The sequence below is a fragment of the Schistocerca americana genome, chromosome 1 (genome assembly GCF_021461395.2).
Source record: "Schistocerca americana isolate TAMUIC-IGC-003095 chromosome 1, iqSchAmer2.1, whole genome shotgun sequence".
Lineage (NCBI taxonomy): Eukaryota > Metazoa > Arthropoda > Insecta > Orthoptera > Acrididae > Schistocerca > Schistocerca americana.
Window position 1 is genome coordinate 1,221,842,816 of NC_060119.1, and position 14,403 is coordinate 1,221,857,218.

The following is a 14,403-nucleotide window of genomic DNA, read 5'->3' on the forward strand; positions in this document are numbered from 1 at the left end:
ACAGCGAGGTCACCGGTCTCATCGTATTAGGGAAGGACGGGGAAGGAAGTCAGCAGTGCCCTTTCAAAGGAACCATTCTGGTGTTTGCCTGAAGCGATTTAGGGAAATCACGGAAGACCTAAATCAGGATGGCCGGACGCGGGATTGAACCGTCGTCCTTCTCACTGCGCCTCCTCGCTCGGTATATTGTTTAGAATTAGCCTTTAGTGTAGTAGCTAGTCTGATCGCTAGCAAATAGTCTTCACCAGCGCCTTGAATTCCATGTCTTCTGCTGCAAGCTTTCTGTCGATCCCAGAATCCCTGTCTCTCGTAAGTGTCCTTGTAACACCACAGCTCTAATGCTCTATTGATTTATTTTGCCTTTTGTTTTATTTAACATTACATCGTTGAGCTTCTGTAAATCTGTTTGATTGAATCGATAACACAAAATTGTATATTCCTTTCTTTATAAAAACTTTTATGTCTTTTAGAGTGTGGGAAGTGTAATCTCTGTAATATGTACAATGTGAATAAATTAAATGTTTTGTCTTTGTCATATAATCTCTTTAAAATTAAACAATTTTATTTAAATAATTTTGTGTAGAACTACCAATAGATGCAAATGTTCTGTTTTATTTAAAATGTTTGTTTGCTGTTATGTAAACTGCTGACCTTCACTTAGGATTATTAGTTATTTTGTATGTAAAAGGTGTTGTGGTTCTCCTCGGGAACGGAACTGTGTATCACGCGCAAATTGTGGTTGGCCTAGGTAGAAAAGGGGGAACCAAGAGTCAGTCGGGGACGAGCTACCAAACTATCAACTGCTCATGTAAAAGTTGTGTATTGTGCTGGTTCCGAGAGAGGCTATTCCTGACGCTTTCCAATGCCTCGGATGGATGGATAAAGAGCTGGAACTATTCTGTAATTGGTATCTATCATCGCCACCAAGAAATGACAGAGTCCGGGAATTCTACTTGCAAATCCACCTACCAACATGCAATTGCCACCACATTGCGCAATCACTGTAATGGAACACTACAGTAATGTACAGTGAAGGATCAGCTCATAGGATGTTACAGTGTACTCAAATATAAGGTAATTTATAAATGAATTTATGTACCTGCCTTGATTTTTTCCTTATCATAACATCTCTCAAGTTCCTCTCCGTTTGAACTAAAGTGATTACTGAGTGTCCTTTATTGAAAGCATATTAAAATTAACAAGGCAATAGAGTGTGCTAAATGTAATATTGTTTGTTGAAAGGATCTTACAAATATCTAAATTTGTGTTTCACTGAAGTAAAAGTTCAGAACTGCAACTGTTGAGAGTTATATGTTCATGCTTGTTAAGTACTTGTTTCTCTAGTGTATTGAAAGTGTGTTTAGTTTGCTCTGCTACAGTGGTTAACATTAAGGCACCCCCCCCCCCTCCATTGAAAGTAGTTTAAATGCACAAAGTTACTTAATTACAGAAAGTTTTAATTACTCTTGCAATTCGAGTCAAATTCTGTACAATATTGGGTTCCTCTTGTGCATTGAAAGTGCATATTAATAGCGTAATAGGATCCACAGTTTATCCTTTATGCTCATGATAAATAACAATTAATAGAAAGACCACTATCTATGAAAACAGTAACTTTTTTATTCAAAATTCAGTGAGAAGTAATCTGTTAGTGAACTCCATTTAATTTTCATTCTAAGTAGGAAGGTGTTTAGTATTGAGAGACTTAATCTATGCACAATAACTAATTTTGCTGTGAACCATATCCATGTTTCATGTCAGAAAGGAATATGTTTGAAAAGTAATATTGAGCGTATGCCCAATTTACGATCCTGCAGTGACTATTGATAGTAACATTATTGAGACCATTCAGTATGACTAAGTCCTCAAGGTAATAGTGTGTTTTGTTATCTGTTATATTTACGCAAATAGTTTGTTCTGACCTGGTAGCTCCAACCTTAACGTGAACATCCTGTATTCAGGTGCCAGAGTTCATTGCACTCGCGTGTGGCAAAGTATAGGTTGTGTTTGTCCATTAAAGTTACTCATACTTATTTTCAGTTCTTGAATAAGAATATTACTCATTCTCTTGCCTAATTAGGCTGGCGACCGTTTTCTTTATTCTTTGAACAGTTTAAATAGGTAAAACATTGTTTGTTACTGCTTAAATATTTACGTAATTTTGACTTTCACTTACGATAAGCTACCGCCGTTACGTACAACACGGTCAACATAACGAAATTCCTCTCAGAGGATAACACTGCTCTGTTGCTCTATACCATAGTTACTTGAATAAAAATAATTTCATTGCACGAACTACCTCCAACTTTGAGGTTATGGTATAGCAGTAGCGAACAGTGGCCTTCCCATGACAGGAATATTTGTGCTGTTGGGGAATGGTACGTAATAAACCAAATTTGGTATTTGATTGCACAAGCTACGTAAATACAGTTTCAGTGTTACACATGGCGACTGTGACAGGACTTCTCGTTCTGTTGGGGCATTTTACGTAATAAACCATGTTTGGTATTTGATTGCACAAGCTATGTAAATCGGTTACGGTTGCAGTGTTATATCCTGTGACAGTGTTTGGTGCTAACCCAATTCATCAACCTGCCTTTATTGGGAACTAGTCTTTCCGCATTTGCTCTTCACCGCTCGGAAACAGCAGACTGACCTTAAACCGCCTGTCTTCCCTCTTGCCTGTGTGGGGACACGACATGTTGTTGTTGTTGTGGTCTTCAGTCCTGAGACTGGTTTGATGCAGCTCTCCATGCTACTCTATCCTGTGCAAGCTTCTTCATCTCCCAGTACCTACTGCAACCTACATCCTTCTGAATCTGTTTAGTGTATTCATCTCTTGGTCTCCCTCTACGATTTTTACCCTCCACGCTGCCCTCCAATGCTAAATTTGTGATCCCTTATCTTAGAAGAAAGATTAAGAAAAGGCAAACCTACGTTTCTAGCATTTGTAGACTTAGAGAAAGCTTTTGACAACGTTAACTGGAATACTCTCTTTCAAATTCTGAAGGTGGCAGGGGTAAAATACAGGGAGCGAAAGGCTATTTACAATTTGTACAGAAACCAGATGGCAGTTATAAGAGTCGAGGGGCATGAAAGGGAAGCAGTGGTTGGGAAAGGAGTGAGACAGGGTTGTAGCCTCTCCCCGATGTTATTCAATCTGTATATTGAGCAAGCAGTGAAGTAAACAAAAGAAAAATTCGGAGTAGGTATTAAAATTCATGGAGAAGAAATAAAAACTTTGAGGTTCGCCGATGACATTGTAATTCTGTCAGAGACAGCAAAGGACTTGGAAGAGCAGTTGAACGGAATGGACAGTGTCTTGAAAGGAGGATATAAGATGAACATCAACAAAAGCAAAACGAGGATAATGGAATGTAGTCAAATTAAATCGGGTGATGCTGAAGGGATTAGATTAGGAAATGAGACACTTAAAGTAGTAAAGGAGTTTTGCTATTTAGAGAGTAAAATAACTGATGATGGTCGAAGTAGAGAGGATATAAAATGTAGACTGGCAATGGCAAGGAAATCGTTTCTGAAGAAGAGAAATTTGTTAACATCGAGTATAGATTTAAGGGTCAGGAAGTCGTTTCTGAAAGTATTTGTATGGAGTGTAGCCATGTATGGAAGTGAAACATGGACGATAACCAGTTTGGACAAGAAGAGAATAGAAGCTTTCGAAATGTGGTGCTACAGAAGAATGCTGAAGATAAGGTGGGTAGATCACATAACTAATGAGGAGGTATTGAATAGGATTGGGGAGAAGTGAAGTTTGTGGCACAACTTGACTAGAAGAAGGGATCGGTTGGTAGGGCATGTTTTGAGGCATCAAGGAATCACATGTTTTGAGGACACGACATAGGTAAACTTTTTCTGGTTCGTGTGTGGGTTATTTCCTTAACAATTTTTGGGATATATGGGGGCTTCGCACGTCCTCAGGCCGACGTCATGACTATACTAACGGCTTTGAGACTCATACGAGAAGCAGCGCATGCACTCCAGTGCGAACAGACGACTGACGAAGTAAGACGCGGCCAGGGCAGCCCTGTTTACAAGACTTCACCGCTACACGCCGGTCGTGGAAATGGCCCAGCGATGAAGAGACGGAGCTGCGAGTGCAATCCAGCGACCACGCGACCCAACAGCGGAGGACACGCGGCGCCTTCGCGACTTTCAGCGACAGCGGCGGCCAGCGAGCAGAAGGCAGTCGGCAGCGGGCAACGGCCCGGCACTGCCCAGCTGAGGGCAAGTCGACACCGTGGGCGTCGCGCCGTCACGTCCTGCTTGGCTCAGCTCAGCTCACCTCACCTCACCTCAGCGGAGCGCTCCGCTTTCAACAGCGACGATCTCTCGACCCGCTTCTGCCCAAAGCGTCAGCCAACAAAAGTAAGTCATGGTGTCGTCTAACAATGCAGTAGCCAATGGTGGACTCCCATTCGGGAGGACGACGGTTCAATCCCGCGTCCGGCCAACCTGATTTAGGTTTTCCGAGATTTCCCTAAAATCGCTACAGGCAAATGCCGGGATGGTTCCTTTGAAAGGGCACGGCCGACTTCCTTCCCTAATCCGATGAGACCGGTAACCTCGCTGTTTGGTCTCTTCCCCCAAACAACCCAACCCAACCCGATGATGGAGCATTAGTATCTAACACTAGTATCAGTGATGCACTTCTTCCCCAGGCTTTCGGTCGTATAAAACCTGCATTAAATGAATTTACACCACTGGCCATTAAAATTGCTACACCAAGAAGAAATGCAGATGATTAACGGATATTCATTGGACAAATATATTGTACTAGAACTGACATGTGATTACATTTTCACGCAGTTCGGTTGCGTATATCCTGAGAAATCAGTACCCAGAACAACCACCTCTGGCCGTAATAACGGCCTTGATACGCCTGGGCATTGAGCCAAACAGAGCTTGGATGGCGTGTACAGGTACAGCTGCGCATGCAGCTTCAATGCGATACCACAGTTCATCAAGAATAGTGACTGGCGTATTGTGACGAGCCAGTTGCTCGGACACCATTGACCAGAGTTTTCAATTGGTGAGAATTCTGTAGAATGTGCTGGCCAGGGCAGCAGTCGAACAATTTTTTGTATCCAGAAAGGCCCGTATAGGACCTGTAACATGCGGTCGTGCATTATCCTGCTGAAATGTAGGGTCCCTCAGGGATCGAATGAAGGGTAGAGCCACGGGTCGTAACACATCTGAAATGTAACGTCCACTGTTCATAGTGCTGTTAATGCGAACAAGAGGTGACCGAGACGTGTAACCAATGGCAACCCAACCATCACAGCGGGTGATGCACCAGTATGGCGATGACGAATACACGGTTCCAATCTGCGTTCACCGCGATGTCGGCAAACACGGATGCGACCATCATGATGCTGTAAACAGAACCTGGATTTATCCGAAAAAATGATGTTTTGCGATTCGTGCACCCAGGTTCGTCGTTGAGTACACCAACGCAGGCGCTCCTGTCTGTGATGCAGCGTCAAGGGTAACAGCAGCCGTGGTCTCCGAGCTGATAGTCCATGCTGCTGCAAATGTCGTCGAACTGTTCGTGCAGATGGTCCCCATCTGTTGACTCAGGGATCGAGACATGGCTGCACGATCCGTTACAGCCATGCGGATAAGATGCCTGTCATCTCGACTGCTAGTGATACGAGGCCGTTGGGATCCAGCACGCCGTTCCGTATTACCCTCCTGAACCCACCGATTCCATATTCTGCTAACAGTCATTGGATCTCGTCCAACGCGAGCAGCAATGTCGCGATACGATAAACTGCAATCGCGGTGGGCTACAATGCGACCTTTATCAAAGTCGGAAACGTGATGGTACGCATTTTGTCCTCCTTACACGAGGCATCACAACAACGTTTCACCAGGCAACGCCGGTCAACTGCTGTTTGTGTAGACAGATATCGGTTGGAAACTTTCCTCTTGTCAACACGTTGTAGGTGTCGCCAAAATTTATAGCTGGTGGCATGATTTGTAACTTTTATTAGAAATAAATATCAAAGTAACTGCTAAATTCAAACAATCTTACTGCTTGCTACAATTGCGACAGCCACTATCACGGAGAGTAACGTAACAAAAGTTTCTGTCCACAGCCAATAAACAATCGTACTTAATTGATCTTTGAAAATTAATATGATATGTTGTATGTGTTTGCTATTTGATTATTATCTGGCTGATGTGACATGTGTGGTATGGAGTACTTGAAAGTGTGCGTTAGGTACTGTTCCTATGTCATGAAGCCAATAACTATTCTTACGTAAGATTGCTTATGAGTATAAAGTTCAGTTTCAATTTCATTATTCTTATTCCGGTAAGGAACTGACGAACGTTAGTTATTTTATTAACGACATGCTTTGAAAACATTTCTTCCAAATTTTCCACTAACTAGTGTTAATTAAAAAACTAGTTAATGTAATTAAAAATATATAACGTTAGCCGAACTTTGTTGTGATCGTTATTGCTAAAGTACTGAGCAGTGGCGGTTCGGTTATAGCTTCACCTACTTCTCCCGGTTTTGCATTATTCTTCGGAGTAGAGGTCTTTTCCCCACAGATTAGGGACTTTAGGTACACGGTCATATAGAAAAGCCTAGTTAGTCGGTGAGGTAGGAGGGTTATATGTGGACATAGCTTTTGACTTAGTGCGTGAAGCTGATCACCAGTATTATTAAAAATTCGTAAAAGAAAACGCATTCGGGGCCATGCACGAAGTAAACTGCCCGCTTGAGAATTAGCTTCCACTTGGGAAGAAGTAAGAAATATTTTTTTGGATAATTACGCACGTAATTTGGATTGCTATGGTTGTAATGTGTTTTCTAGTAGGCAATCAAAGGCAGAATCAATTGCAGATTGGGCCAGTAAAATAGATACACTTTATCATCAGTTTCGCGAAGCTGTCCATGGCGTAATTCCAGCATAAGAACTGGCGGAATCTTTGTCATCAGTAGGAAACTTTAATAGAACAATATTCATGAGCGGATGCAGACAATTTGCGTGCAGAGGGCGAAAACATCATCCTCACTAGGACTGTTGAGGTACCTTTGACGGAAGAGTCGCCATTTATGTCTACTAAGGAAAAAATATTTGGCGATAAAAGTCATAGACGGGAAAGGTCACCCTATAGTGTTTCTCATGTGGGCGTGTAGGGCACACCTCTAAGGATTTCAGGAGTAATGTCAAGTGTAAAACCTGTGGCAAATCAGACTACCGAGAATCAGAGGCTTCAAAGATAGTCAGGTGCGAAAGTTGCAATTTATTGGGACATGTAGGTCGTTGTAACAAACCAAAGCCAGGTGTGTGTTTTGCATGTCATAGGCCAGGACACATAGCTAGAGAGTGTACTGAGAACGGAGGATATTCTGTGAAAAAAAGGAGCAGGTAAACGAAAGGAAAGAATAAGATTAAAGTTGCCTTATACTGAATTGGGAAAGGTTTTCAAAATCGACTGTGAAAGTAAAAAATGAGTCTGTAGAATTGAGCTGCCCACAGAAGCAGAAAGTCCATTAAAATTGTTTCTAGATAATTGAGCACAAATTAGCTTCTTCAGTATAAAGTATCAGTGAAGCCAGGTCGCGTACAGACCCGAAGAAAGTATAACGATTAAAGGTATAAGTGCGGTCACACATACGTATGGGACGGCAGTATTAGATCTTGGAATAGATCGGGAACTAAGAGTAAAACGTAAGTTCACCTGGTAGGAGGGGGAATTGGATATTCCATTCGCCGTTTTGATTGGCACAGACTTCTTTAGGAAGCACGGTGTAGTAACTGATTACGCCAAGGGAGCCCTGTGATGTGTCAGCACCATGCAATTCACCTTGTACACAACGACACCAGCTCAGCACAGTAGGCTGTGTGGTGGTAGGATTGGACCAAGTGACACACCAGGCAATCACCATCGACATTTGCACTGAACACTTATTTGGCACATTTAAACAATACAAATAACAAATAAAACCATCAACACATTTTTAAAGTTACCATTTAGGTGAGAGCAACTTACTTCAGAATTTAAACATTCATAAACCACGGCACTTTTGGCCTATTACGCATTTACTGAAATGAGTTAAAAATTATTTAATCAAAAACTACTATCAACCTGAAAAATAATTTACTAAAATATAACGAGGAAATGTAGTCTTTTTCTACTGCTGTGATTGGTTTTACCAAAGTAATTCAGAGTACAGGCAACAAAAATCGGATACCATGTCACACAACCGCAGCAAAATATATCCAGGAAAAATTTTATCCGTGTTTATCTATAGCTACAAGATGTGAAAATTATAGGACACTCAGCCTAGTTACTCACGCCTCTAAAATATTAACCTCAATTATCCTAAAACGCATACAACAAAAAGTCGAAGCTACACTCTCCGAAGACCAGTTTGGATTCCGGAAAGATAGAGGAACCAGAGAAGCAATATTTGCTCTAAAACTAATAATAGAGAAACGACTAGATAAGAACCTGAAAACATACATAGCTTTCGTAGATGTAGAGAAAGCCTTTGATAATGTTAAATGGGATAAAATGTTTGAGGTACTCAAAAAAGTAGGAATAGACCATAAAGATAGAAAAATGATATGGAACCTGTACAAAAACGAGACAGCAGTTATCTGTGGACGGACAAAACAAGAAGAGGTGCAGATCTTTAACGTATACATTGAAGAGGCGCTGAAAAAAGTAAGGGAAAATTCACAGACAGGTGTAGTAATTCATGGCCAACGAATAGATATGATAAGATATGCCGATGATATAGCTGTCCTGGCTGAAAGTGAAGAAGATCTTGTAGTCCTACTGAATAGAATGGATAAAGTTATGGGTGAAGAATATAATATGAGAATCAATAAAGCAAAAACAAAAGTAATGGCAGGCGACAAAGAAGGTCAAGTGAAAGTCCAAGTTCATGTAGGCAATGAACTGCTTGAACAAGTTGATAAATTTACTTATCTGGGCAGTAATATTACCAGGGATGGAAGGAGCAAGGCAGAAGTGAGAAGTAGAATAGCTCAAGCAAATGCTGCTTTTAACAAGAAGAAAAACATATTAACATCTAAGAGCATCAGCCTTGAAACCAGGAAAAGATTTTTGAAATCATATGTGTGGAGTGTGGCATGCTATGGGTGTGAAACATGGACTCTCGGGACAGAGGAACAGCAGAAGCTAAATTCTTTTGAAATGTGGTGCTATAGACGCATGCTCAAAATAAAATGGATCGACAAGGTCACAAACGAAGTGGTTCTGGAAAGAGCAGGTGAGAAGAGAAGCTTCTGGAGTTTCGTTGTTAAAAGAAGAGTGCAATTTACAGGCCATCTATTAAGACATAAAGGACTCCTGAACACAATCATAAAGGGATATGTCGAGGGAAAAAGACCAAGAGGAAGACCACGACTGAGGTACATGGATCAAATCGTGAAAGATGTGGGATGTGACACCTATAAAGAAATGAAGAGAAAAGCTGAAAGACGCACAGAATGGAGACAAGCTGCCATTGTAGCTGCTGCAAACCAATCCTTGGATTGACCACTACAGAAGAAGAAGATATGTATAGCAACCGGTCAGCTCAACTCCGTCGTGTTATATAAATACAAAAACCAGGCGGCGCTTAGACTAGGACCAGCCAAACTGTTTTCAATGGTAGTTAACACTGAAAGTAGCAATCTACAAACAGAATTTATCAGCAGTCCAGGCCCTAGTAAACCTTAATCATCACATTACATACAGCTCTCGCTAGAACCTTGCCTACCAAGCGAGTTGAGATTAACACATTCGAGGACATACTCAGTACGAGTAGCGACGGGTGGCCAAGAAAATGAAGTCAACAACACTTAACCCAGTAGTCGATTCCGGCCACAATTTTCAGCATGTGCAAGGCCCTAACCCTCTTGGTTGTTCGACGAAGCCAGCCGCCGCAGATCCCGGTGCCAGGAGACATGCACGAAGCGAAATACACCAACGACTTCCCAGTAACGTGACTGCTTCCACAGCGGCTGTAGGGAAGCAGCCTACTCACGCCGTAATAAATTCACATCAGTCTTTCCATTGTGTGCCAGCCAGTCCGCTGTAACTAGCTCTGACGTCATAAATGTTGCGCAATACTTTTAAAATCAAGTAAATAACCTGAAACGGTTCTAGCATGTCAGGAATAATACTAAATTAATGTGTGTTGAATATCAGTTCGATAACTTTAACCATTTTCGAAATTTGGACGTTCTTCTGTAAAAACCATTGGCGCAACACAAAAGAGCTAGAGACTTAAAAATTTATATTTAGATTCCTTTTTCATAATTATTTAATAGAAACAGGCTTCTGGATCTCACAAATTAAGATTTTAGTTTAAATTCATGATTTTCTGGTTTTTGTCTTAAAAATTAAGGAAGCAAGATAGATTAAGTAGGCTAATAAATAAGGCTAGGATGTTTAAATTTAAATAGAAGGGAGATCCGCTATAATCATGAAGATGTGAGAAGTTTCAACTCAATAACTGTAAAACTATAGCGATAGCGTATCTCCAAAGGGCAGGTACAGAGCTCGTCTACTGCGCGTAGTGTAATTAAATTAATTCTCTCGCCCGAAATATTTAACTTAGCCACGTCAAACTTTTATTATGATTACTTACCTGTGTGCTGAATGCACATTTAAATTGAGAGCTTCATCCGCCATCAGCAAAAGAAGCTACGATTTATTCAATAACTTAATGTGGTGCATTACTAGCCCAGCGGCTAGTCGGGAGAGCCGATTTGATCGGGCGTTCCCTTAGCCGTCCGCACCGCGGTTTTATATATAAGAGCGCTGCGCGAGGTAGAAAGGTCCCAGTTCTCTCCAGACGCTGAATGGCACACCATCTGTGTCGGGAGTTGCGTCGCGTCAGTATCATTGCTATAAACAGCCTCGGATGCCGTATTAAGTTACTCGGGATACGCGTAACCATGAAATCATTTTCGAGTGAACTGTTAATTCTGGGATAACTTTAATGATCGATCTTCAGTTTGCGTATGTCGTATTTTCACGTGCCGTCGCGGGACAGACATTCTACCATTATTTAGCGTGGCGTTTGATGAACATTATCATCAAATTATGGCGAGCATTCACTTAAACATTTAATTTGGACGGTTATAGGTGCATCAGCGCATTAGACTCTGAACTGATCTGTTAGTCAGATTGTGTGGATTCTTTTTTTTTTTCATCTGTGACTTTCATAATACAGAGAACGTTTTTACACGATCGTTTTTCATTATGAATCCCAGACAATCTCCTAATTCCTCAGAGGTATCAGCTGTAGCTATAAGTGTATTTCTCAGATGAAGTGGGCACTAGGAATTCTAATTACAGGCTTCACGTTTTGCTAATCACTTTCTCGTTGCCAAAATTGTAGTTAGAGCGCCAGTGTTGAGCACGACAAAACAACAGCATAAATAATAGGAACACTTATATAACAATTAATTTCCACCCGCTACCCCACACGGCGATATTTGCTACGGCGCCGTCACCCGAGTATACAGCCCCTTTTAGATGTGTTCTTCCTGCTGCCTCGCACGGCACCTGTACTGTCCGCCAGACTTCCCAAACGACGTTACTGCCAGGCGTCCCAAAGCAAAATCCTCGCTACTTGCTACAGCTTACCCCTCGCTCCCCGACTGGCCCGGTAGGTGGCGCCACCGCGCACTCTGCTCACACCACCGGAAAGATGAACCATACCGGCGGCGGGAATATCGCTGAGCGAGCCACATGGCTCACCCTGTAGATCGGGGCTAGGCCCGTTAAACTGTGCACGGAGACAGAAGCGCAACGCGCACCTGCACAGGACAAGGGCTTAGAAACCCACATACAGGTTTTGAAATTGCAAGGTGTCAATGCAGCGGAGTTCAGAGTTCTGTGACGTGTTCAGAAGGGCCAGTAAACAACAGTACGCCGAAGAAGTGACGAAATAAACAAGGTACTGGTAGACAGGCGTGTTACCGATGGGAAACGGACGCTAGAGAGCCTAACGCAGGCCGGGTGGTTGAAATAAATTTGGATCATCGTGAAGAGAAGAGTTTGGGGATAAAGGCTGCAGATACTTGCATTGTCAAGAAACAAGGGTTTCAGGAAGACGTGTACCTACCACAGTCGCTGGTGTGCGCACGTAAAGGCTTTTGTTTAATTAGCGTGTTAAATACACGAGAAGAGGAGGTTTCTATAGAGATATCTCGCACTGGCGTGGAAGAAGTTCCGCCATTTAGACCAAGTCCGAAACAGACTGTGCTCAAAGCAAACAATGTCTTGAGCGTGAAAAAATCGAGGATCAGTTTATTAACAGAATGCCTGCGGTTAGATCTTTTAAATGGCACTGAAAAACAGTCCACAATGATGGTGTGTTTTGCGTATTTCCATTTGCCAGGGGATAAGTTTACATTCCAGAAATTGATGAATTGTGTTCTCATGGGCTTACAGAGTGAAAAGACGCTTATTTATGTAGACAATAGTAATTTTCAGCCCGTCCCTGGAAGATCACAATGCCCGATTTCCTGAGGCTTTCGAGAGGCTAGGGCAACATAATTTGAAGTTGCAGGTGGATAAATGTGAATTTTTAAGGATGGAAGTCACGTATCTAGGTCACGTCGTACCCGAAGATGAGTTAAAAACAAACCTAAACAACCTAAAAGCAGCGGCGGAATATCCCAGCCCAGTACGACGAAAGCATTAAAAACTTTCCTCGGGTTAGTGGTAGACTATAGATGCTTCCTGAGTGACTTTAGCGAAGTGAAAAAAATGCTTAATGAGTTGTTGAAAACAGGTGCTAAGTATGAATACTAAGTATGAATGGGGCGCCAAGAATGAAGAGGTGTTCCAAGTGCTGAAACAGACGCTACTCAATCACTGTATATTACAATACCCAGATTTTTCAAAAAGCTTTTAATAATCACTGAGACGAACCAAGACGCTACTGGCTCGGTTCTTAGCCAGTTGCATATGCGTCCAGAGCTCTGAACAATGCGGAGCGAAATTATAGCGCAACTGAAAGAGAGTTGTTGGCCGTACTTTGGTTGGTCAAACATTTCAAACCATATATTTTTGATCATAAATTTACTATTTGTACAGACCATAAACTTTTGCAGTGGTTCGGAAATATCAGCGATAAGTCCTTACGCTTAATGAAGTTCAGATTGAAACTGGAAGAGTATGATTATGAAATAGAAAACGGGTAAGAACAACTGAGTAGTGGATGCGTTGTTGAATATAAGGGAAGTACAGTCAGCTGTTACCGAAACAGGGTAAATGAAAGTGAGGAAGTGCCAGTAGTCGAGGAAGACGAACAGCAGCAGACAACCACTGAAGAAAAGGTGGAAATTACACGACGCACCCATAGGTAGTCATCTAAGATCGAATTAGGAAATACCGAACGTGGTCCGATATGAAGAAGGATATTGAAGACTACATCAGAAGATGCGCTAGAGTTCAGAAAACAATATAAGGCAAAATAAGACAAAAATGCAGTTCATTATAGCATCACACCTAGACGGGGTGTTTGGTAAGTGTGATATTGATACCGTTGGGCCAATGAATGTAACAGGCAGAGATAACAGATATATAGTAACATCCCAGGATGCTCTAACAAAGTTCATTGTAGCAAAACCGGTAGAACAACAGGATGCACATACAGTAGCTCGAATCCTAGTGCAAAGAATAATTCTGAGATCTGGTATATGCTCATTAATACTCAGTGGCAATGGTAGCAATTTTTTGAGTGACACACTAAAGAGAGTGTACAGATTGTTAACGGTTGGTAGGGTGCAGACCTTCTGTTACCATCCCCAGTCTAATGCAGCATTGGGAAGATCACACCGAACTATAACAGAATTCTTCGGACACTGTATCAATACGTCTCAATCAAACTGAACGAATGGCCTCCCTTCGCGGTATTCGTGTACAATATGACGCCCCATAGAGCCACGAATTGTGCACCACATGAGATATTTTTCGGTAGACCATGTAATATACCGGAAATATTGCAGAGATTCCACAGGCGTTAATTATATTTACGATGATTATGTACTAGAATTCAAAGAGAAAATGGGACAGATGCACCACTGTCCCAGAGATTATAATAAACGTGGTATGGAGAAGAACTGAAAGTACTATGACAGAGACCAGAATCCGAAAGATTTTAAAAACAGCGACGAAGTTTTACTGTACGATTAAAGCGTTAGAAGGGGCAGAAATCGTAAGCTAGACACGCAGTGGCGTTGCCCTACACTGTAGTACGGAAAAAGGGTCCAAATGTGGTCATTCGTTTAAAGAGAAACAAATTTTTAACGGAGCATGCCAATAATCTAAGGAAGTTCTACTGAAATAGAAATTTTTCTTGAATTTCAGATGAAGAAACTGACGAGAATGTGG